This window comes from Moschus berezovskii, chromosome 23, assembly GCF_049115385.1.
Source record: "Moschus berezovskii isolate FMDL1 chromosome 23, NW_MosBer_1.0, whole genome shotgun sequence".
NCBI lineage: Eukaryota > Metazoa > Chordata > Mammalia > Artiodactyla > Moschidae > Moschus > Moschus berezovskii.
Window position 1 is genome coordinate 51,510,087 of NC_142482.1, and position 22,386 is coordinate 51,532,472.

The 22,386-nt window shown below is 42.8% G+C and overlaps 1 protein-coding gene across 9 annotated transcripts in view; it reads left to right on the plus strand.

Annotated features, from left to right (window-relative positions):
• The window catches only part of ATXN1 (ataxin 1), a 412,658-nt gene that overhangs the window by 93,716 nt on the left and 296,556 nt on the right, over positions 1–22,386 (plus strand). For all 9 annotated transcript variants that reach the window (XM_088831365.1, XM_088831363.1, XM_088831364.1 and 6 more), the window contains one exon: positions 16,651–16,776. The gene's annotated coding sequence lies outside the window, so the exon portion shown is untranslated. The remainder of the gene's footprint in view (positions 1–16,650; positions 16,777–22,386) is intronic.

The window sequence follows — 22,386 nt, forward strand, 5'->3', positions numbered from 1 at the left end:
GTATTTTTAATGCGTACTTTTGCTTCTCTGGTGGCGCAGATGGTAAAGAATCTGCCTGCAATGCAGGAGACCTGGGTTCGATCCCTCGGTCGAATTCTCCAGGGAGGATCCCCTGGAGAAGAGAAAGGCAACCCACTCCAGTATTCTTGCCTGGAAAATTCCATGGACAGAGGAGCCTGGTGGGCTATAGTCTGCAAAGAGTCAGACGCAATTGAGCGACTAACACAATACACTCCTGTGATACATTTAGCACAAAAGGTTCTTGGATCACACTCTAAGAAACAAAATGTAAATAACTATTTTAAAATATGTACATATTTTAATAATTGAGTGTAAAATGAAACTATTGCATAATACTAACGTTAGAGGACAGAATAAGGAAGTATATTAAGCATAGTAAGTTCTTGACATTTCAGTTACGTTTTGGGGGATGTGATTTGCTTTTGGCATATTTGAATCCTTATTATATCAAGCCATATTTCTATTCAAAGTATATAATGATTTTGACCCTTGATTGTTCTTGTTAAGACTGTCATCTCCCCTGTGTGATTAATTGTTGTGTTGATATAAATATGATTTTGGTTTACTAATGTTCAGTAAGAACTAATGACTCTTGGGAATGTCAGTGACTCTCTGAGTCCTTTGTAAATCAGATGTAACCAAGCTATTATGACAGGCTTGTTTGGAAGCCAAGAGATAACATTTATGAATTTCTTTCTTAAGAACGATTTTTGTTGCAGTATAGGTTATTTAGAATGTTGTGTTAATTTCTGCTGTACAGCAAAGTGACTCATATATATATTCTTTTTCAAAATCTTTTCAATTCATGTTCTTTTCCATTGTGGTTTATCAAAGGATTGAGTGTAGTTCCCTGTGCTGTGCTGGGACCTCATTGTTCATCCACAGTTTGCTTCTGGCGGTGGTAGTTTTAGTTGCCAAGTCATGTCTGACTCTTGTGACCCCATGGACTGTAGCCTTCCAGTCTCCTCTGTCCATGGGATTTCCCAGGAAAGAATACTGGAGTGGATTGCCATTTCTTTCTCCAGGGCATCTTCCCGACCCAGGGATTGAACCTGGGTCTCCTGCATTGCAGGTGGATTCTTTGCCTGCTGAGCCACCGGGGAAGCCCTTAGTTCTTATCTGCTGATCCCAAACTTCCAATCCTCTCCCGTACCCCTGCCTCCCCCTTGGCAACTGCAAATCTGTTCTTAATGTCTACTAGTCTGTTTCTGTTTCTTTGGTATATTTATTTATATCATATTTTAGAGTCCACATTTAAGTCATGTCGTATGGTAGGTGTCTTTCTCTTTCTGATTTACTTCATTTAATATGATGATCTCTAGGTCCATCCATGTCAATGCAAATGACATTATTTCATTCTTTTTTTGTGGCTGAGTAGTATTAAAAGCAGAGACATTACTTTGCCAACCAAGGTCCGTCTAGTCAAGGCAATGGTTTTTCCCGTGGTCATGTCTGGATGTGAGAGTTGGACTGTGAAGAAGGCTGATCGCCGAAGAATCGATGCTTTTGAACTGTGGTGTTGGAGAAGACTCTTGAGAGTCCCTTATACTGCAAGGAGATCCAACCAGTCCATTCTAGAGGAGATCAATCCTGGATGTTCATTGGAGGGACTGATGCTAAAGCTGAAACTGCAATACTTTGGCCACCTCATGCGACGAGTTGACTCACTGGAAAAGACTCTGATGCTGGGAAAGGTTGGGGGCGGGAGGAGAAGGGGACGACGGAGAATGAGATGGCTGGATGGCATCACCGACTCGATGGACATGAGTTTGAGTGAACTCCGGGAGTTGGTGATGGACAGGGAGGCCTGGCGTGCTGTGATTCATGGGGTCGCGGAGAGTCGGTCACGACTGAGCGACTGAACTGAACTGAACTGACTGAGTATTCTGGTATGTGTGTGTATTTATAGGACACCTTTATCCATTCATCTGTTGATGGACATTTAGATTATTTCCATGTCTCGGCTGTTATGAATAGTGCTGCTGTAAATATAGGAGTGCATGTAACATTTGTGAATTTCTTAACATAGAGTAGTTGCTCAATTAGTTCAGTCAGTTCAGTTCAGTCGCTCAGTCGTGTCCGACTGTTTGCGACCCCATGAATCGCAGCACACCAGGCCTCCCTGTCCATCACCAATTCCCGGAGTTCACTCAAACTCATGTCCATTGAGTCGGTAATGCCATCCAGCCATCTCATTCTCTGTCGTCCCCGTCTCCTCCCGCCCCCAATCCCTCCCAACATCAGAGTCTTTTCCAGTGAGTCAACTCTTTGCATGAGGTGGCCAAAGTATTGGAGTTTCAGCTTCAGCATCAGTCCTTCCAGTGAACACCCAGGACTGATCTCCTTTAGAATGGACTGGTTCGATCTCCTTGCAATTGCTCAATAAATGCTAACTTTACAAATAAATTGCTGGAGAATTCTTCTGGGACTTTCATTTTAAGAGTAGAAACTTAAGAGTTGAGAATTCCTATCCGTTGAGTCCACAAGGCCTACCTTTGCTATGGTGTCGCCCCTGATACCTCTCCTGCATGAAACGGTTTCCTTTCTGAAGTCCCATGGTTCTTCTCTTATGCTCTTATTTTATTACAAAGCGGTTGTACCATTTATTCACACTCTTTTCCCAGATGGAAACTAATTTTCCCAAGGCCATGACCCATCGTATCAAATACTTTATACTCCAGATAAGCCCCTGGCAGACTCTCTTTCCAAAGCACTTATTCAGTACATTTGTTGGTGGAATGACTACAATTTAGACAATTATGGCACCATCTTACAGCTTCTCAGATATTGTCTCTCACTTGTTTGGAAATTGAAAATGTTGCAATGACTTTTGTAAAAACAATTTGAGAATAGTTATTTACTTAGCTCTTTATGTTAATGATGTCACGATATCAAAAATTAGCTAGAGTAAGTCTACTTTAATGAGGATGGTTTGTTGTCTAGATGACATGTTCCACATGTAACATCCAAATGAACTATAACACTGAGTTGTTGGCAGGTGGTTGTGGTGAGCAGAAGCAGTCATTATACATTACTTGGTAAAATTCATATTCATATCTTGTCAGTTTATAGTGAGCCAGAGATTGAAAATAACAGTTGTTTCTGTTTTAGTAACTGCTTTTAAAAAAATATCTCAAATCTTTTTATTTTCTTTAGTTTGACTGCTAGTAGTGTTTTTAATATGTGACCTTTCAAGAAGTAATGAAATGCATCAATGCAGCTTGGCAATGCATAACAGAGCATGCTTCTAGGATTGTTTTTAATGATTAAAAGTCAAATTGAACTTAAAAAAAAAAAAGACCTAAAATACAGATGAGCCAAGTAAACCCAGAAAGAAATCTATGAATGAAATGTGGGTTCCTGGCCCTTTGTGTATTCTCCAAGTCTGTTTTCTCCAGACTTCTTCTTTCTTGCTCATGCACCACAGAAGGGGAAAGGTGATGGGGATCTCAGAGTATGTTTTATTGGTTTTTTTCTTTCTGTTTTTGGTCTGAGGTCCCTCCGAGTCTGTCCCTTTGGTGTATGTTTTGCATTCTCCTATCTCTTCCCTGATGGTTTGAAGAATGTACTATAGTTGTCCGTGGTTTTTGGTTGAGGAGGTACAGCCGTCAGACCTGAGTTTTCTAGAGGCAGCTTTGATGGTGATCTGGGAAGGTGAATGGCAGAACATGAGAACGGCTAGAAATCTCGATGGGAGAGTGGGAGAGCTGGGTGAAAGCAGAGGCAGCAAGGCTGGAGGGATGGAAAGAGAAGAATTCAAGTAGTGTAACCAGGAAGTAGAAGAACAGTTAGAATTTGGTACAGCTCCCGAGAGTAATATGAGGGAAGGTGGAGGTGTGGATGCTGGTTGTTCCCAGTTTGGGCAACTCAGTGATGTCAGGGACTAGAAGTAGCTTAGTGGATCTGTAGACATGATGGGCCCCCAGACTGTCAGCTGTCACCCAGCATTGCTTGCCTTCTCTCCTTCATGACCCTTTAGCTTACCCCTTCTTGATTGGGAACCATGGCTAATGGCACCTTCAGCTTCCGTTGGGTGGCCTCGGGTGTCAGGTGCTTAGAAGTGACATCAGGGGTGTGTGGGCTCCACTGATATAAATGTAGACACGAAAGAGAAGTGTTAGTCTAGAGCTGTCCTAATGCCTCATATGAAAGGCAGGATAAAAATGTTTGCTAAACTAAAATGACTCACTTCGGATTTCAAGAAGTTTAGTATTTACCGGCTAGGAACATCAGCCCCTCACTTAGTAATGCCTGATTCAGAGAACTTTCTTTTGTGGTACATCACACTGAGGGGCTTCTACCAAGATAGAAAAAGAGAACAGTGCTTCCTAAACTATAATTACTTCAACGTTGCCATAAGTAAATATTTTAAATATACGAAAATGGCAACATCAGGAAATATGACTAAGAAGTCAAGATGTGACACACCCTCTTGCCCCCACCTTTGTGGTTGTTGAAAATTTCCACCAAGAATGATATATGCAAAGAAGGTTAAGGTCAGGCTGTGAAGTTTCATAGCAAAGCCAGCATTTTCATGGCCTTTAATTTTACAAAATTAAAATCCAATGATGTACCTTACAAGTGGGAGTCCAGTATTTAAGTGAGGTAAGCTGTCATCGTAATTAGATACGAGCCGTTACAGTGGCTTTCCTTTCTTAACTTCTGTACAGAGGTTTGGTATGGCAACAGAACAGAACAAGACACAGGTCTACTCCTAACTGTGTTGCTTGCAAATACACAAACCTTGAATTTATTTGGTTTGAGAGAAAGTGGCATTTGGGAGGACAAGGAAAAAAATCTCATGAGTTTGGACACAGTATTGAAGGACTTTTGTTACTATCACTTGATATGATTGTGTCATTTTATACAAAGTGTGTAGCACAATGCTAAGAGAATGAACTGGATTCTTCTGTATCTTGTCGTCCTTGACCCACAGACCTCTAAATATTACTGAACTTCCCAAGTGGCACAGTGGTACAGAATCTGCTTGCCAATGCAGAAGTCACAGAAGACTTGGGTTCAATCCCTGGGTGGGGAAGATTCCCTAGAGAAAGGAATCGCAATGCACTCCAGTATTCTTGCATGGAGAATCCCATGAACAGTGGAGCCTGGCGGCTACAGTCCATGGGGTCGCAGAGTCGGACACGACTGAGCACGCACGAACTTTAGTAATCCGTATCCTTTGTCTGGCAGTTATTCCCCAAATCATGAAACACTCTCATCACTTTCCTGCTGCAAAGCGAAGAGGTGCTCAGTGAGTTGGATATTTTAGCATTCATTGAAAAGCTCCATGGCAGATTGTGGCATTCATATTGGAAACAGAGATGTATGAACGTTTCAGTGGGGCATGGGGACTACCAGATATGGGTGTCATTAAGAATGGCTGAGCATTTAGAAAGGTCAAGACACAACTGATCCATGGATTCTAAATTGTACTCCAAATCCATCTTTCTTTCTTTTTTTTTTTGCCATGAGTTAGTATATATTATCTTTCTTTGTTCTAAAATCACTTTGCATTAGCATGGAATCTCACAGATAAGCTGTCATGGAGCTCCTCAGTGAATACCATAGATTGTACTATAGACTAATTACTCTCTTTCAAAATACCTAAAACTTCCGGTTGAGTGTACTGCTAATTTTGTTTAATCTTGGGACTGAAGGGAAAGATGTTTAAAAATAAAATTGTAAAAATACATTCCTATGTTCTTCACTGTTCATCCAAGTGAGGAGAAATAGGAGCAAACTTGATATTTTGTGTTCTGCACTGTGGGAAGTGTTGTGAGAAATTCTCCAGAAAGTCTCAGGAATGCTCACCATCCACTAATAGTTGTCAAAGACGTTGCTGTTTTTCCGTTGCTCAGTCGTGTCTGACTGTGCCATCCTGTGGACTGCAGCGTGCCAGGCTCTTCTCTCCTCCACCGTCTCATGGAGTTTGCTCAAATTCATGTCCATTGAGTTGGCTGACTCTCTCTAACCATCTCATTCTCTGCTGTCCTCTTCTTCTTCTGCCTTCAGTCTTTCCCAGCATCAGGGTCTTTCCCAGTTATTCGGCTCTTCATATCAAGTGGTCAAAGTATTGGAGCTTCAGCAATGAATATTTAAGGTGGATTTCTTTTAAGATTGACTAGTTTGATTTCCCTGCAGTTCAAGGGACTCTCAAGAGTCTCCTCTAGCACCACAGTTTGAAACCATCAATTCTTCGGCACTCAGCGTTCTTTATGGTCCAACTCGTATGTCCGTACATGACTACCGGAAGAACTACAGCTTTGACTATATGGACCTTTGTCAGCAAAGTGTTATCTCTGCTTTTTAATACACTGTCTAGGTTTATCATAGCTTTTCTTCCAAGGAGCAGCTGTCTTCTAAGTTCATGGTTTCGGTCATTGTCCACAGTGATTTTGGAACCCAAGAAAATAAAATCTGTCAGTTTCCTCTCTTTCTCCTTCTATTTCCCATAAAGTGATGGGACCAGATGCCATGATCTTCGTTTTTTGAAGTTTAAGCCAACTTAAACTTGAGTTTTAAGTCAACTTTTTCAGTCTCCTCTTTCACTTTCATGAAGAGCCTCCTTAGTTCCTCTTAACTTTCTGCCATTAGAGTGGTATCTGCATATCTGAGGTTATTGCTATTTCTCCTCACAATCTTCATTCCAGCTTTTGATTCATCCAGCCTGGCATTTCACATGATGTACTCTGCATATAAGTTAAATAAGCAGAGTGACAATGTATAGCCTTGTCGTACTCCTTTCCCAATTTTAAACAAGTCCATTGTTCCATGTTCAGTTCTAACTGTTGCGTCTTGACTTGCATACAGATTTCTCAGGAGGCAAGTAAGGTGGTCTGGTATACCCGTCTCTTTAGGAGTTTTCCACAGTTTGTTGTGATCCACACAGTCAGAGCTTCTAAATGTCAAAGAAAGAGACTCACACAAATGGAACCATGTCATCCACCATCAGGCAGTACACAGGAGATCCATACTGATAGGGGTCCCTGCCAGAGGCACTTTGAAGAAAGGAAGAGCTGGACTAGTTCTGGAAGTGGAGATGTGTTGAGCTGGGCGTTGGAAAATTATTAGGAGTAATCTAGAAAGTTGGTATTCAGTATGTTTTGATTGGTTCTGAATTAGCAGAAGGGCATTGATGTGCAATAAATAATGGGCAGAGGTTATAGTGACCTGAGGGAACTAAGGGTTTAGAAAGCATTTGAAGAGAATAATCCTATCTCCCTTGCCTTACTGGGGTGCCTTAGAGATGACGGGCATTTCACTGCCCTGTTTAATACATTTCCATTCCAGAGGAATGGAGAGGGAATAGAGCCGAGGGCACCTTGGGTCTTGCTCCCAGAACATCATTATGTTTGCTCTGTGCTCCAGCCTCATGACCTTTCAGGCATCAAAAGACTGGACTTCACAGCATCCTACTCATGTGGCTTTTGAGTGAGACTTCATTTTCCATGGGATGACCCTTCCGCTTTGGGAGGCAAAAGAATCTTCCTGCTTTGTCCCTTTATTGGGGTGGCCTCTGAGCCAATTCATCGAGCACCTCTTCACTTTGCAACAGGAAAGTAAAGAAAGTGTTTCATGATTTGGGGGATAACTGCCAGCAAAAGAATCTGGATTACTGAAGTTTGTGCGTGTGTGCTCAGTCGGGTCTGACTTTTTGCGACCCCATGGAGCCACTAGACTCTTCTGTTTTGGGCATTTTCCAGGCAAGTAAACTGGAGTGGGTTGCTATTCCCTCCTTTAGGGGATCTTCCCGACACAGGGAACGAACCTAAGTCCCCTGTATTGCAGGTGGATTCTTTACTGCTGAGCCACCTGGGAAGTTCAGCAAATGATTAATTGGAAATGAGGCAGCATAGTGAGAACTGGAGAGAGACCCTTTGGTGTCAGATAGATACAGATAGTGGGTAAAGTCCTGAATCTGTCTCCTAGTCATTTAGCCCTTTGAATACGTTATTTAGCCCCATTCAACTTCATTTATTAAAAATAGGAAAAGGGAATATATGTATAGCTGATTCTCAGTGCTGTACAGCAGAAACTAACACAGCATTGTAAAGCAATTATACTCCAATTAAAAAAAACAACAAAATAATAGGAAAGGGTCAGCCACCTAGGATGGTTGTCAGGCTTAAAGAGATAATTTGAAAGTTTAATACTGAAATATTAGCTATTATTATTATTGCATGTGTACATTGACACCCAAAGATAACCAGTGTTGTTTAGTAGTTCTTTTTAGTTCTTAAAGAGATGATGGTTTATAACTGCATAGTGCTAAGCTAAGTGTTAGTTGCTCAGTCTTGTCCAACTCTTTGCGACCCCATGGACTGTAGCCCACCAGGCTTCTCTATCCTTGGAATTCTCCAGGCAAGAATACTGGAGTGGTTTATAACTACATAGTTACTTCATGAACTGATTTCATGAAATAGACCTTTCTGAATCTCTTTCAGGGTACTTAAAAAGTTGATTGCTGTTGGTTAAAACAAATCCTTCCTAGATTATTAAGGCCTAGGTTGGAAGAAAGTGTTTGCCGAAAGATGCTGAAGTGTACACTTTTCACAGATTCCTACCTGGGAGAATCCAAATAACCAAATGTTTTCTTCATAGTCAATCCTGTCCAACTGGCCCCTCACGGTTTATGCCATGGCTGTGGATCAACAGACCTTGTTTAGGGTCACAGAATCTAGGATAGGGAGGAAACAATGTTCTGTGCTTTTTCTCTGGGAGGGATCTTCAGAACTTAGTTTCCTTAGTCAGCAGTTCTTGCTTTGAGAACCTCCAAGACCATTTTGGGTGAGTGAGAAAGGTCTGCAGGGTCAAAACTATTTTTATAATAGTTCTGGGTATCTATTCCTGCTCTCTCACAGGTGTATAGAAGAGTTTTTCAGAGCTGCATGATGTGTGATGATGTTGTATAGTGAACACTGCTCTAAAGTCTGTGTAAGCCAGTGAACTAATTTTATTTTCCAGTGACCAGTACATGGGGTTTCCCAGGTGGTGCTAGTGGTAAAGAATCTGCCTGCCAATGCAGGAGATGCAGGAGACACAGGTTCGATCCCAGAGTTGGGAAGACCTCCTGGAGTAGGAAATGGTAACCCACTCCAGTGTTCTTGCCTGGGAAATTCCATGGACAGAGGAGCCTGGTGGGCTACAGTCCAGGGGGTCGCAAAGAGTCGGACATGACTGAGCGACCAAGCAGGCATGCGTGCACAACCAGTGCATGATGTTATGAAACCACACATAGAAAAGGATCCATTCAAAGTGCAAGACAAACCAATGGATTTTAATAGAAGCGAGTACAAGGAGTTCATTGGTAAGTTTCAGATTCCACTTTGCTGCCACTCTTTAAGAAACTAGCCTGTGTTGGATTGTGGTGTAGCACTAACGGAGAACTTCCACCAGCAGCTGGAAATGAAGGTTAGATTTTCTCCCTCTGTTTCAGCCAAACAGCGTATCGCAGCAACTCGAATTCACAGGCACTTTTGAGAATTTAACTGTTTTCTGTGAACCCAGGCATTAATGAGATTTGTGGAACTGAAAATCAGTCTCACTCTTGTCACTAACTTTTTTGTTTCGAAAAAATACGGTTATTTTGCTGTTTTATGTAAGATGCAGTGGGTACCTTGTTACTTAAACTAAATGAATTAATACAGATTTTAAAATTCAGTTTTCATTTTTAATATATATATCATTAAAGGTAATCTATGTCAATAACAGTGCTTTGGGGTCCTCCATGTATTTTGTGAGTGTAAAGAGGACTTGAGGCCAAAATCTTTGAGATCTCCTGGCCTCGTGTATTGTTTAGCACGGGTGTATTCTTGTCATGTATGTATACTGGTTGCCTATTCGAAAAAAGTATTCTGTGGCCAATATATTTTGGACCAAGATGCTTGCTTTGTCCCCTATTAGAGCTTTATCATACATATTAATACACCAAAGTCCCTCAAGTGTGTTTCCCAAATTCTTTGCAACCTTTTTTTTCTCTTTTTTATTTTTAGAATAACGGAATGTCATCATATAGGTTACCCTCTCCCCATTTTTCAAAACTAAAAAGCAGTTTTTCTCAGGTACTTTCCTTAAAATTCATGCTTTATTTAGAGGAAGGCCCAAGGAAATTCACCACCTTATCTCCTTGCCTCTCTTTTTAAAAGGAAAACTACTCATATTTCCTTGTATTAAACTATTTTGCTTATCATCTTTGAAGCTGTTTTGAACTTCTGTTTCCAAACTCGTATGTTTTCAAACTATTTTAAACACTTCTTTGTGTTAATTGGTAGCATCTGTTCCCTGTGTCCTAAGACAAAGTAATCTCCCCACACAAATTGTCCAAACTGCAGATCAAGTCTCAGCAGCCTAGCAGTGGAGCTGTTACTACTGTTTGGTATTTTTAAATGGCAGAAGATACCTTTGGTGATGTGTCTCATGCCCCTTTATAAAACACAGGTGCTTTTTGTGACAGATTTGTAAATGGCAGTGGGTTTTGTTGTATTTCTTTTTTATGACACTTTCTTTCCAGCTCTGTGGCTCCCATTGGTGGTGGGCACAATCCTAAAAGTTTTAACAAAAGAAAAGCATTCCACGGTGTGGATGGGGGAACATGCTGCTGGCTGCAACTACGTGGGTGTTTTCCTCCTGGAAAATAAGAGTGATGGATTAGCCAGCAGCAGACCTTTTCGACGACAGTGACATTCTAAATTTGTGTTGAGGCAAACGTCCAGAGGTCACTTCTTTCTCTTTTTTTATTTCACATGTCTGTGTCAGGGAAAGAATGGGAACGTCTTAATGTGTTACAATAATTAAAGGGACAACAGCCTTTGGATTTTATACAGTTCAAGAGCTATCGTTTTTAATATTCTGGTCTTGCCAATTCCTACTTAAAAACTTAATATTGTTGGCATCCTTAGTGACTTTATGTTGCCAACTCAAAATTGATTTTCCCTTATTATTTAAGAAATTCAAGCAGAATTTACTGTGACTATCTTATTCAGTATCTTGTTCTTTTCCTTACTGCTTTAGTAGTTTGAGAGAGAACTCTTTACATGTTCAAAGGGACCACATTCAGTCTATAGGAATATTTTAGAGTGTTAGGAAACTGTACTGGAAATTCTTTGATAGTTAAATCAGTTAGTTAACTAGATTGAAATTAACCAGACTAAGGTTACTGTTCAGACAGCAAGAGGCTGCTTTTATCTCTTCTTTGACAGGTAAGTATAGGTTGTAGTACAGTTGGGTTTCCCTGGTGACTCAGATGGTAAAGAGTCTGCAAAGTGAGAGACCTGGATTCGATCCCCTGGTTGGGAAGATCCCCTGGGGGAGGGCATGGCAACCCACTCCAGTATTCTTGCCTGAGAGTCCCCACGGACAGAGGAGCCTGTGGGCTACAGTCCATGGGGTTGCAAAGAGTCGGACATGATTGAGCGACTAAGCGCAACATAGTTGGGATAGCAAAGACTGAAGAACTGTAAAGCTATGTGGCAGCCTAAGAAATCTGATGAAAATGCATATGGACCGTTGCTTCTATGAACTACGTGATATTAGCACTTTCTGCAGTATAAAGTCAAATTTCAGGTTTGTACATTCATTGCAGGAGAATAGGTTATTCTAGAGGAGTCTTGACATGGTCCTTAAGAGCTGAAGCTCTGGAGTCAGATGATCTGAGCTTGATTCTTGCCCAGTTACATATGTGTGATGTTGGGCAAGTGATATAGCTTCTCTGTGACTCAGTGTCTCCAACTGTAATAAGTCATGTAAAATTTCTAGACCATGCCTTGGGCATCATAACTGTATTAGTTATCTATTTCTGTGTAACAAATTACCGTAAAACTTGGTGGCTTAAAGTAGCAAAAACTTCAGTTCAGTCGCTCAGTCGTGTCCGACTCTTTGCGACCTCATGAATCGCAGCACGCCAGGCCTCCCTGTCCATCACCAACTCCCGGAGTTCACTCAAACTCATGTCTATCGAGTTGGTGATGCCATCCAGCCATCTCATTCTCTGTCATCCCCTTCTCCTCCCGCCCCCAACCCCTCCCAGCATCAGACTCTTTTCCAGTGAGTCAACTCGTCGCATGAGGTGGCCAAAGTATTGGAGTTTCCGCTTTAGCATCAGTCCTTCCAATGAACACCCAGGATTGACCTCCTTTAGACTTACTATCTCACAATTCCATGAGAAAGAATCAGGGTACACCTTAGATGGGTGTCTCTGGCTCAAGGCCTCTCCTAAGGTTACGGTCAGGCCATTAGCCCAGGCTAATGTGAAGGATCAGCTACAGTCTCATCTGAAGGGTGGAGGCAGGCTGTGTGTGCTTGGGATCTGCTTCCAAGTTCACCCACACAGATGCCAGCAGGCCACGTGGGCCCCTGCACAGGATGGCTTCAACAGTCTGGCAGTTGGCTTCCCCCAGATTTAAGTAATCCAGGAGAGAAGGCAAGAGGGTACCCAGGGTAGAAGCCACAGTCTTGTAGCCTCACCTTGGAAGTGACATTCCATTGCCTCTGCCCCACTGTTTGCTGGAGTCACTCAATACAGTCCCCACTCAGGGGAGAGGATTATAATAAGGACATGAATGCCAAGGGGCATCTTCTGTACTATCTGCGTGTCGGTGAATTCCAAACACCCACATCCAGGTGTCTACCTGATAGCTCACTAGGAAGTCTAACAGGCATCTTAAGCTTAACGCGGAAAAATAGACCTTCCTGATACCTGCTTTTTTCAGTTTTTTCCATCTTGGTGAATGGCAGCTCTTTTCTTAGAGATGATTGGGTCAAAATTTGGAAAGATGCTTTACTCTTTTCTTTCTCTTCTGCCACTGGTCGACTTGACCGTCACCATGTGTCCAGAGTCTCACCAGTTCTCACAGCCTCCTCTTCCAGTGTCATCACCTCGGTCCACGTATTGAGCGTCTCACCTGAATTTTTGCAGTCACCTAAGTGGACTCTGTTTTCAGCCTTGCCTCCTTAGAATCTGTTCTTCCGACGACAGATAGAAAGATCCCTTAAAACATAAGGCAGATCATTATCCTGCTCATTTCAAAATTCTCTCGTGTCTTTCTATTTTTAAGGTAAAAAGCCAAAGTCTTTACAGTGGCCTCCTAGGCCTTTTGTAATTGTAACATTATTCCTTTGTGTGTTACTGCATAACATGTTGTCAGTATGCATAATAAATACTATATTAATCTATGTCTGGGTAAACACATCTTAATATGTTTAAGTTACCTAGAATTTATTTTTTACCCTCTTTTTCTCTTCTATTTTTTTAAATTATTTATTTTAATTGGAGGATAATTGCTTTACAACACTGTGATGATTTTTGCCATAGATCAACATGAATCTGCCACAGATACACACGTGTCCCCCAATCCTGAGCCCCCTTCCCATCTCCCTTCCCACCCCACCTCTCAGCTTGTCTCAGAACACTGGCTTTGAGTATCCTGCCTCATACATTGAACTTGCACTGGCCATCTATTTTACATATGGTAATATGCATGTTTCAATGCTATTCTCTCAAATCGTCCCACCCTCGCCTTCTGCCACTGAGTCCAAACGCCTGTTCTTTACATCTGTGTCTCCTTTGCTGCCCTGCATGTAGGATTGTCATTACTGTCTTTCTATTTTGTGAATGGTCTAAGGGAGTGATCTGACTCTTCTCAAATGGAAAGCTAATCTGTCCAGCGCTATTGATAGACAAGAACACTCATCCCCCACTAAGGGGTTATTCCACCATGAACCCATTACTCACCTTCTATACAATCTGTGTCTGATTGTTGGAATTTAATATTAAAATGAATCTTAATGGGTCATATAAGATAAAATTGTGTTTGTGGAAATTTAATTTGATATGGTATACTCAATGGCATATAAAAACAACTTGAATTATCACCAGGAATTCATTATGGAGAGCCTTTACTTAGGTCTCTTTATTTGATAGATAAGGAACTAATTCTGCATAGGAGATTATGACTTAAATTAAAAAATAGACCAAGCTGCAAAACTCAGACAAAAGAAAAACCTCATGGCTTTTAGACCACTGCTTTTGAGTTGTGTTGATATGCTATACTTTGTTGCTGCTGCTTATAACGGTTCAGAAAATTATCACAAAACACTTATCAAATTTTAAAACCCTGTAAGGATATCATCTAGAGTGAAATCCCTGTTTCTGTAGCTAACTTTCAGTGCTCAGGCATATCAATGAATGCTCTAGGCCTCTGGTGTTCCTTTTGTCTTTCTGGACGTTTGGTCTTATCTCTATTTATAACTTCAACTGGCAAGCAAGAATGGGCAGGCAAAGGAGATTAAACTCAAGCCAGTTTGTTTTGTGGGTGATTAGCAGCACTGCTGAAAAGTTTTGCTGAAGGAGGAAAGTATATTACAATTCTTGCTTAAAAGGAGGTGTGTAGAATTTTCAGTGGTTTTCTTTTGATATAAATGGTTTCATGCTTGTTGCACTATGTGTAATTGAGGGTCAGCTATAAAACACAAAATGAATCACTTCCAAGTTCTTCACATCTACAGAGATAAGAATGGAAAATCTTGTCACTCAGATGAGTCCTTTTTTCTTTTCTCTCCTCTGCAAATAGTCTAAACCTTACTCCTCTGAACACCTGGTTTTCGAAGCCAGAGATAGGGCCCTGAGCTAATAATGGAGACGTATCGCCTCTCCCAGATCACTTGGCTCTGCTTGGTGACAAGAATATAATCCAGAAATGAATTTCTTTAACGAAAAATAAAACAGAAAAAGAGAAAGAATACTATGAGAAAGTATTGTGCTTCTGGTAAACTTATCAAACCAACACATTACATTGTATTCAGTGACATTATTATGCCCATTAAGAGTCAGAGGGCATGAGTGATTAAACCCAGAGTCTAGTCAAGGCACAAATTAACTTGCTGTGTGACTTTAAGAGGTCCGTCACCCTCTCTGGGCCAGCAGCTTTATTTGCAGAAGAATCTTGGACTAGATGACAAAGACACTTCTAGTTCTAAAATACCAGTACATAAAGCTGGCAACCAGAGAATTGAAGCAGTTTATTTTTAGTAAAAGAAGATTGATACCAGCCAGTAACTCTCAGTGGGCTTGCTTAAATCCTCCTCTCTTCCAAATTCTGTTTTTACCAAAACGGTAAACTGAAGACAGTTTGTCATGCTTTGAACTTCCTGGCTCGTGTTGATTCGTATCAATATGTTACTGTTACACATTTGAGTGGGAGCTGAGTTACATTTCATGAAAACTGCTCAGAAAACTAATAAAATCGTTACAACCTCACTTTCAGTGGGTATTGATAGCATCAAGAAAAATAAAAGAGCCTTGGCCATTTTCAGGCATTTGCTCTTCCCGCTAGACTGAAAATATAATGGCCTTACACTCAACTCACTTGTTTAAACATTAACCAAAGTGGCTTTCTCCTCCTCCTCAAAATGTTGACATGCCAACATGAATTTAACCAGCAGTCCACACCCCCCCACCCAAGTCCTCTTAAAAAAACATTGAGTATTCTGTAAAGTAATAGCTTCAGAAGGCTTTCAAGGAATTGATTATTCACACAGCAGCCTAGTGAGGTGCAGAAAGTATATGCTGTTTCTTTCAACTGGGTCCGTGCATGGTGAGCTCCTTGATTCGGGACCTTTGGAGATTCATAGAGGGTTTCCAGTTACAAGTGGGCTGCAGTCACCGTAGTTAGAGAATAGGGTGACAGCCTTCCAATGGGCTTTCAGAATAGATGTGGAAGAGCTCAGAAAAGGCTCAGAAAGGGTGCAGACATCTTTTGAGGATCGTTTCCAGGCTCTCAAATGGCCATTGTCAAAGAACAAACAGTGGGGGGGTTTGACTAAGCATCTGAAGAAGCTCAAACAGCACCCTGTGACCAGTGAGCCTTGGAAGCTCATAGCCCAGTGGAGAACGTTTCAGAGCGACTTGTCACACACAGTTCTAATGTGTGGGCTTTATCAGCTGCTCTGAGTGGGGGTTAAGAGGCATGCATATTTTACCCGTTCATTATATATTCAGTGTGTGAAGTAAATGCCGCTTTCCAGCTTGGGTGGAGAAGGTTATTTATCAAGATAGACCAAGTCAGAACGAAAGCCCATCAATTACCTGTTTGGAGCGCAAAATGGAAAATGTCCTCTCTCTCACACTTTGCCATTTCTGTTCAATCCTAGTAGTCCTTTGTTGAAAACTACTAATATTAGCTCCTTCAATTTGAGTCTTTCATGGGCTGAATCAGATGAATTTTAATTCAAAACAAAACTTTCTCCACTTTCTGCCCTCAAGAACTGCACGTCAGTACCTCTGTTTCAACATCACGAATTCTTCTTTAATTTCTTATTTCAGTTAGTAAACTTGAAATCTTGCAAGCACATTACCAGCGTAAGTGTCCTAAGATGCAGCACCCATCAAGTAGGGGCTTTGTTGTCCTTTTTTCTCCCGCCTCCCCCCCACCCTCCCCATCACCGGCATTTCAAAGTACCATATGGAGATAAGTTGTGTGATAGATTCGTTCTGGTAATTAACATGCTTGTTTGAGGTTATAAAATATACATCTGAGAAAGGCCAGGGATTTCCCCCTGAATATCAACGAGCTGCTTGAAGTGGCATTTGTTTTTCATTCTGACTTGGTGGTGTGTTTTGTTTTACTGCAGCAGTCTGGAGCAAAATGAAAGAGCTGATGTCGAGGCCTCCCAAGTAGTGCCGCTCCAGACCATGAACAAGAGAGAAGGAGGAGACCTCAGCCTGTACGAACGATCCTGAAACGCAAATGGTCTTGGGTAAGTCATCCTAAGGGCTTGACATCCGTCAGCTGTAAATTTCATCCATCATCGTTGGTTTGGTGTCCCAGGACATCTTATTCAAGTTCTCTACAACCCGAGCAACAGGATGTTGAGGAAATGTTGATCGAGTGCCGGAGAGCCGAAAGAACAATGAAAGTGACTTAGCGTGTTCATTTCTGAAATTTGCAGACGAGCAGGATATGAGCGGAATGCATTGGTGGTTAAGAAAGACCAGAAAGAACCGAACTAAACACATAGGCAACACACTTCATCTTCCGTGTATTGCATTTCAGTGGAGAGAATATTGGATTAATCACATGAGAGACAGTAGATTCAGTCTAGGGTCACCTTTGTTATCCTTTAAATGAAGTATTGAGATGAGCAAGGTGAAAGGCATTGAGAGTTTCCAGAGCCTATTCAACAGGATCTATTGTGAACCTTTTTTAAAAAAATATTTATTTATTTGGCTGCGTTGGGTCTCAGTCGTGGTGTGTGGAATCCTTGTGGTGTGACGCGGGGTCTTGCGTTGGCTCAGTAGTTGCAATACAAGGACTCAGTTGCTCTAGCGGCATGTGGGATCTTAGTCCTCTGACCAGGGATCAAGTCTGCCTCCCCTGCATGGAAGGTGGATTCTTAACCACTGAGCCACCAGGGAAGTCCCTACTGTGAACCTTTTAACTAAACATGGTGTCCTGGAACGACAGTCTTGTGGGGTGCGGGGTGGAATGCAGATGTGCCAAGCTATAAATAAATAATAAATTCCAAACTCAACACCAAAATAATGTGGACTTCCAAGGAAGTTTTATCAGCCTACTTCAATGTATTTCTTGGAAACAAAGGCCCCAGATGGAAGCCCAGTTCTGCTTACATATCTTGATGACCTCGGACAACTTATCCAGCCTCTTGGAATGAGTCACCTGTAAAAACACCACCGTCTTGAGGGTGTCCAGGGTGGCTTGCAAATGTGAAATTCCACAGTTCACTCTAGTGAAGTTGATGAAATAATGATACCTTTTGATTCTTGCTCCTCTGAATTTATGGTGTGCGCTTGGCAAGCCATCATTGGCAGGGGACTCACTGGACCAGCCGCTGTGAAGAAAAGGGTGCAGGCACCTGGGGTTGCTCTTACCTTCTGTTTGGTGACACAGCCCTTTGGACAAGCAGGCTTTGCAGTGTCTGGCTCGTAATTTATTCCCTTGCAGCATTAAAGAAAACATGGCATACTGTTCTATGAATATAATATTAGAATAAACGAGATAGGCTGCTTTTGAATTCTTATCCTCTGTTTTCCTCTTGGGGAATCTAACTTCTTCCTTCTCTGTGCTCGCTGTCACTTTGTCATGGGTTTTCTGCCAGTCCTTTAACCCCGCAGAGCCCCAAACTTTGTTTCACGTTGAATGGAATTTATGATTTCTCTTTCTTACTCGGTATCCCTTATTCTGAAGCAGAGCTGTGAATGACACGTTAAATGATGTTCACATGTCACTCTTGTTAGCAGCTGGCTGGCTGTCAGCCTCAGAGTGGTGCATTATTTGGGTTTCATAACAGCATTTTTTTTTTCTCTTACAAATGTTAAATTACGAAGTGCAGGAAACCACACGAATGTGGCAGAATGAAAAAATGCAAACACAGTGTTATCTGGAGATGCCAGTTTTATGATTTTCCTGGTGACCGTCTCCTCCCTGCAGTTGACGTATGAAGCCTCTCTACCTGTTCGGTGGTGGCCTTGTAGCCCCGTCTCCATCTTCTGTTATGCCTTGTGCTGCTGAATGGAGAGGTTGGGTTAAGTTGATCGCGTGCGGCTGTCTCTTCCTATCGAAGTCCTTCCTGACCGCCAAGCCTGGCTCACACTCACAGGGTCTGCCCTGAATCCTCAGGACCTAACGACTGGCTTCTCCTTATAAACTCCTGTGCCAATGACAGCCTGCATCTTAAAAAAAAAACATTAAAAAAAATCCTTGGCTGTGCACCACTTTGTGCATTGTAGACTTGAGGATAGGAATCGGGTCATAGCCCAGTGGTTCTCAAAGGTGGTCCGAGCCCCAGCACCCCCTCCAGCAGAATCGCCGGGACGTGTGTGTTAAAGCTGCAGATTTAGCAACACTGGGCTTGATGAGTCACAATTTCTGAGGGTGCTGAGCCCAGGAAAGTCCTCGCAGAGAGCTCTTCCGCACTGAGGTGTGCGAGTGACTCTCTGAGGCTACTTCTTCATCTCCCTCTTGGTCTCCTTGCCCGCAGCAGAGGGTCCAGATCTGAGCACATCTTCATGTGCCCAGGAAATACTTCCTTGTTGATCTGAGCAGTGTCAAACCATGAGGGTTACAGTCTCTCTTCTATCTCCTGACCTTATCAGGATGTGGAGTCAGCGTATTCTCTGAACCCCTGAGAAACCCCTTTGTGTCTAAATGTGTGAAATGTTCCCCTATTTAGAATCCTTCTGGTTATGCCTCTTGCTCTGTTACCATTGACTCTTGACTGTTCCCTGGTAATGGCAGGAACCCTAACCCCACGTCTAGCAGAGCAGAAACATTAGCTGTGGGCGCAGGACTCAATGGAGCCGATGGGATGGGAGAAGGATGGGAGGATGGTGCGGTGCTGTGCTGACTTGGATGCTGTATCCTTGGCTCCCAGAGCCTCCTCTGCTGCCCGTGCCCGTTTTGAATGCTGTTACTTTCAGCTGTTAGGCTCGCAGGTTGTCTGTTTGGGTGGCATGAGAGTGGTCTCATTGCTGGAAGGGATACAGCTGAGCTGCAGTGGACACACATCAAAGCACCCACAGAGGTGGTGGCAGATTCAGGATCTGATGCTCACGTTGACAGATGGCGATGGTGACGCTTGGCCCTCTCCTTCCCTCTTCCACATCCAGCCTGGCCTTGGATGATCCAGAAGAGATGCGGTGTTTGCTTCTGGTGCGTCTCCTGAAGGGCTTTGCTGGAGGATCCACAACCGGCCGAACATCTGACAACTAGTTCAAGTCAGAAACTAAACTGAAGAACTTGCAGAAGCCTGGCTGGCTGAGGAGGGAACAAGTAGGGGAATCAGGAAATTTATTAGCTGCCGAGATAACCACTAGCCCAGGCACCAAACACTTTATGTAGCCTTTCTTTTGACTCTTGCTTTGTCTAGGTTTTTCTTAGCACAGTTTCACCAAAGCTGAATTAAGCTTGTGTTAAAAGCACATTTGAGCCTGGCGACAGGAAAGCTTCTTCTTCCGGGTCTCCATCTAACCTCAGCTGCTCGGGGTTTGGTAGGCAGAGAGTGGACCAGAATGGATGGGGCTTTTTCTCAGATTCTCAGCTAAGGGAAGGAAAGAAATGCATGGGTTTCCAAAGCAGAGTTAAGGGCAAAAGAGGCTTTTTAATATGTGCTTCGTGGAGACCTGACTCGATTTTCCTCTGTGTGACTTCTTCCATATATAAGCCTTTGTTAAAGGCTTTAAGCGATAACCTGGGAGAAAATTAAAGAAACGCTAAAGTGTGTGATTTTCACAAAATACCAGGTGCTAGCATTGCTGTTTGGGAGGTCTTTAGTGATGCCTGGAATATTTCCTTTTAAGTGGCTGTCCACAGTTTGAAAAGAGAAAAAAACTGCTTTTAAAAGAGATTTGTCTAGTCAGAAACTACGTCCCTTCTGCTGTTTAGCACAAGGCAGCCTTGAGAATTGCAGGGTTTCCGAATGGCCACCTAGGCCCTGCTTCTGGAAGGTAGATGGAAGAAAAGAGCAAGCTCAGCAGCCTCCTTGAAGACCATGGTTGGAAAGCTCTCTGAATACGTTCTAGTTCAGAGGAGTTAGTCACCCTCTGCGTCCCTGAGCTGCTGGGCGGTAAAGCAGCACCAGGCATGCCTTCGGTGAGATGTGTTACAACTCGCTCTTCTCCTGATACCATCACGGGCTAATAATTACATCAGCCCTTCAGAGCAGCTGTGTGGTTTGGTCTAACTGTGAGTGAAACCACACCAGTTCAGGAAACGCAGTGAATTGTCTTGTAATAGGCGTCATCAAAGCCCACGTTGATTGCCGTGGAAGGTACCCTTCCTTGGTGACAGTTTGAGAGCTTTGAAGGGAGGTGTTTGCTCTGCCTCCAGAGAAGTTAGAATTAAACGGCCGCGTTTGCACACTGTTGGAGTGAAAACTGAAACTCACCCATGTTGGTTCCTGCACGCGTGCGCCCTGAAGGCGTCACCGCTTCGTGGCATCATTATCAGCTCCGCTCAGATGACTAACATTGTTCCCCTTTCTCTGCAGAGTTTAAGGTCACTGACTTCTGACTTCCTCCCAGATGGCTCTGATTTGAATATTCCAAAGGTGCCTTCACCTTGAGTTGAAACCTGTACCTGTCACTCTCCTGTCTCCCTTTATGGGTTCCTTGTTTAGAGAAACAAGGTCACCAACCAGCTGGTCACTGAGGCTGGTCGCCTCCTCCTCTTCCTGTCTGTCATCTCTTGACCGCATGCTGTAGTTTTGCCTCTTAAATAGATGACAGACTATCCGCTCTTCTCCCTTCCTCACCCAAGTTATCTTTCAGGCTGTTAGCATCACTTGCCGGGACAAGGGCAGCCACTTCCAAAGAGTATTCTGCCCTTTTTTTTTTTTTAAGGTTTATTTTCCTTTTTAGCTGTGCTGGGTCTTGGTTGCTGTGCATGGACTTCTCACTGCAGTGGCTCTTCTGTTGCAGCACAGGCTCTAGGCACTCAGGCTTCGGTAGTTGCAGCATGTGGACTCAGTAGCTGGGGTGGGTGTGCCTAGTTGCTCTATAGCATGTGGGATCTTCCCGGACCAGGGATTAAACTTGATGTCCCTTGTATGGCAAGGCGGATTCTTAACCACTGGACCACCAGGGAAGCCCCCAGAGAGTATTGCCTCCAGTCTTTCCTTTCTATATTCCATTCATCCTACTATTTTGAGAACTACCTTCTTAAAGAAAAGGATCTGATTGATTTATTCCTGAAAACCCTTGACCGTGTGTGGAAATACAGAAGACTGTTTCTAATACAATGTTAAGTGTAAAATTCGTAATTCAAAATTGCATACACGTATTGGTCATAAAGTCATGATGGGAATGGGTGCCTGTCAGCAAGGACTGGAAGTGAATAAAGCAAACAGGAAAGATATTTGTAGCGTGAGCGTGATCGGTACTTCTTTCTTGAAAAATAGCTCTCGGTATTTTTCATAGTAATGAATGAATAGGATGAAATGAAAGGAAAAATTTAAAGCATTTTCATTAATGTTTTCTTCCCTATGAGATAATGTGAATTTCGTCACATGATATTTGAACTCATTCGGAGAAGGCAATGGCACCCCACTCCAGTACATACTCTTGCCTGGACAATCCCATGGACGGAGGAGCCTGGTAGGCGGCGATCCATGGGGTCGCTAAGAGTTGGACACGACTGAGTGTCTTCACTTTCACTTTTCACTTGCATGCATTGGAGAAGGAAATGGCAACCAACTCCAGTGTTTTTGCCTGGAGAATCCCAGGGATGGGGGAGCCTGGTGGGCTGCCGCCTATGTGGTCGCACAGAGTCGGACACGACTGAAGCACCTTAGCAACAGCAGCAGGAACTCATTATCAGCTTAGTGTTTGAATCTCATCTGCCACCTCTCGCA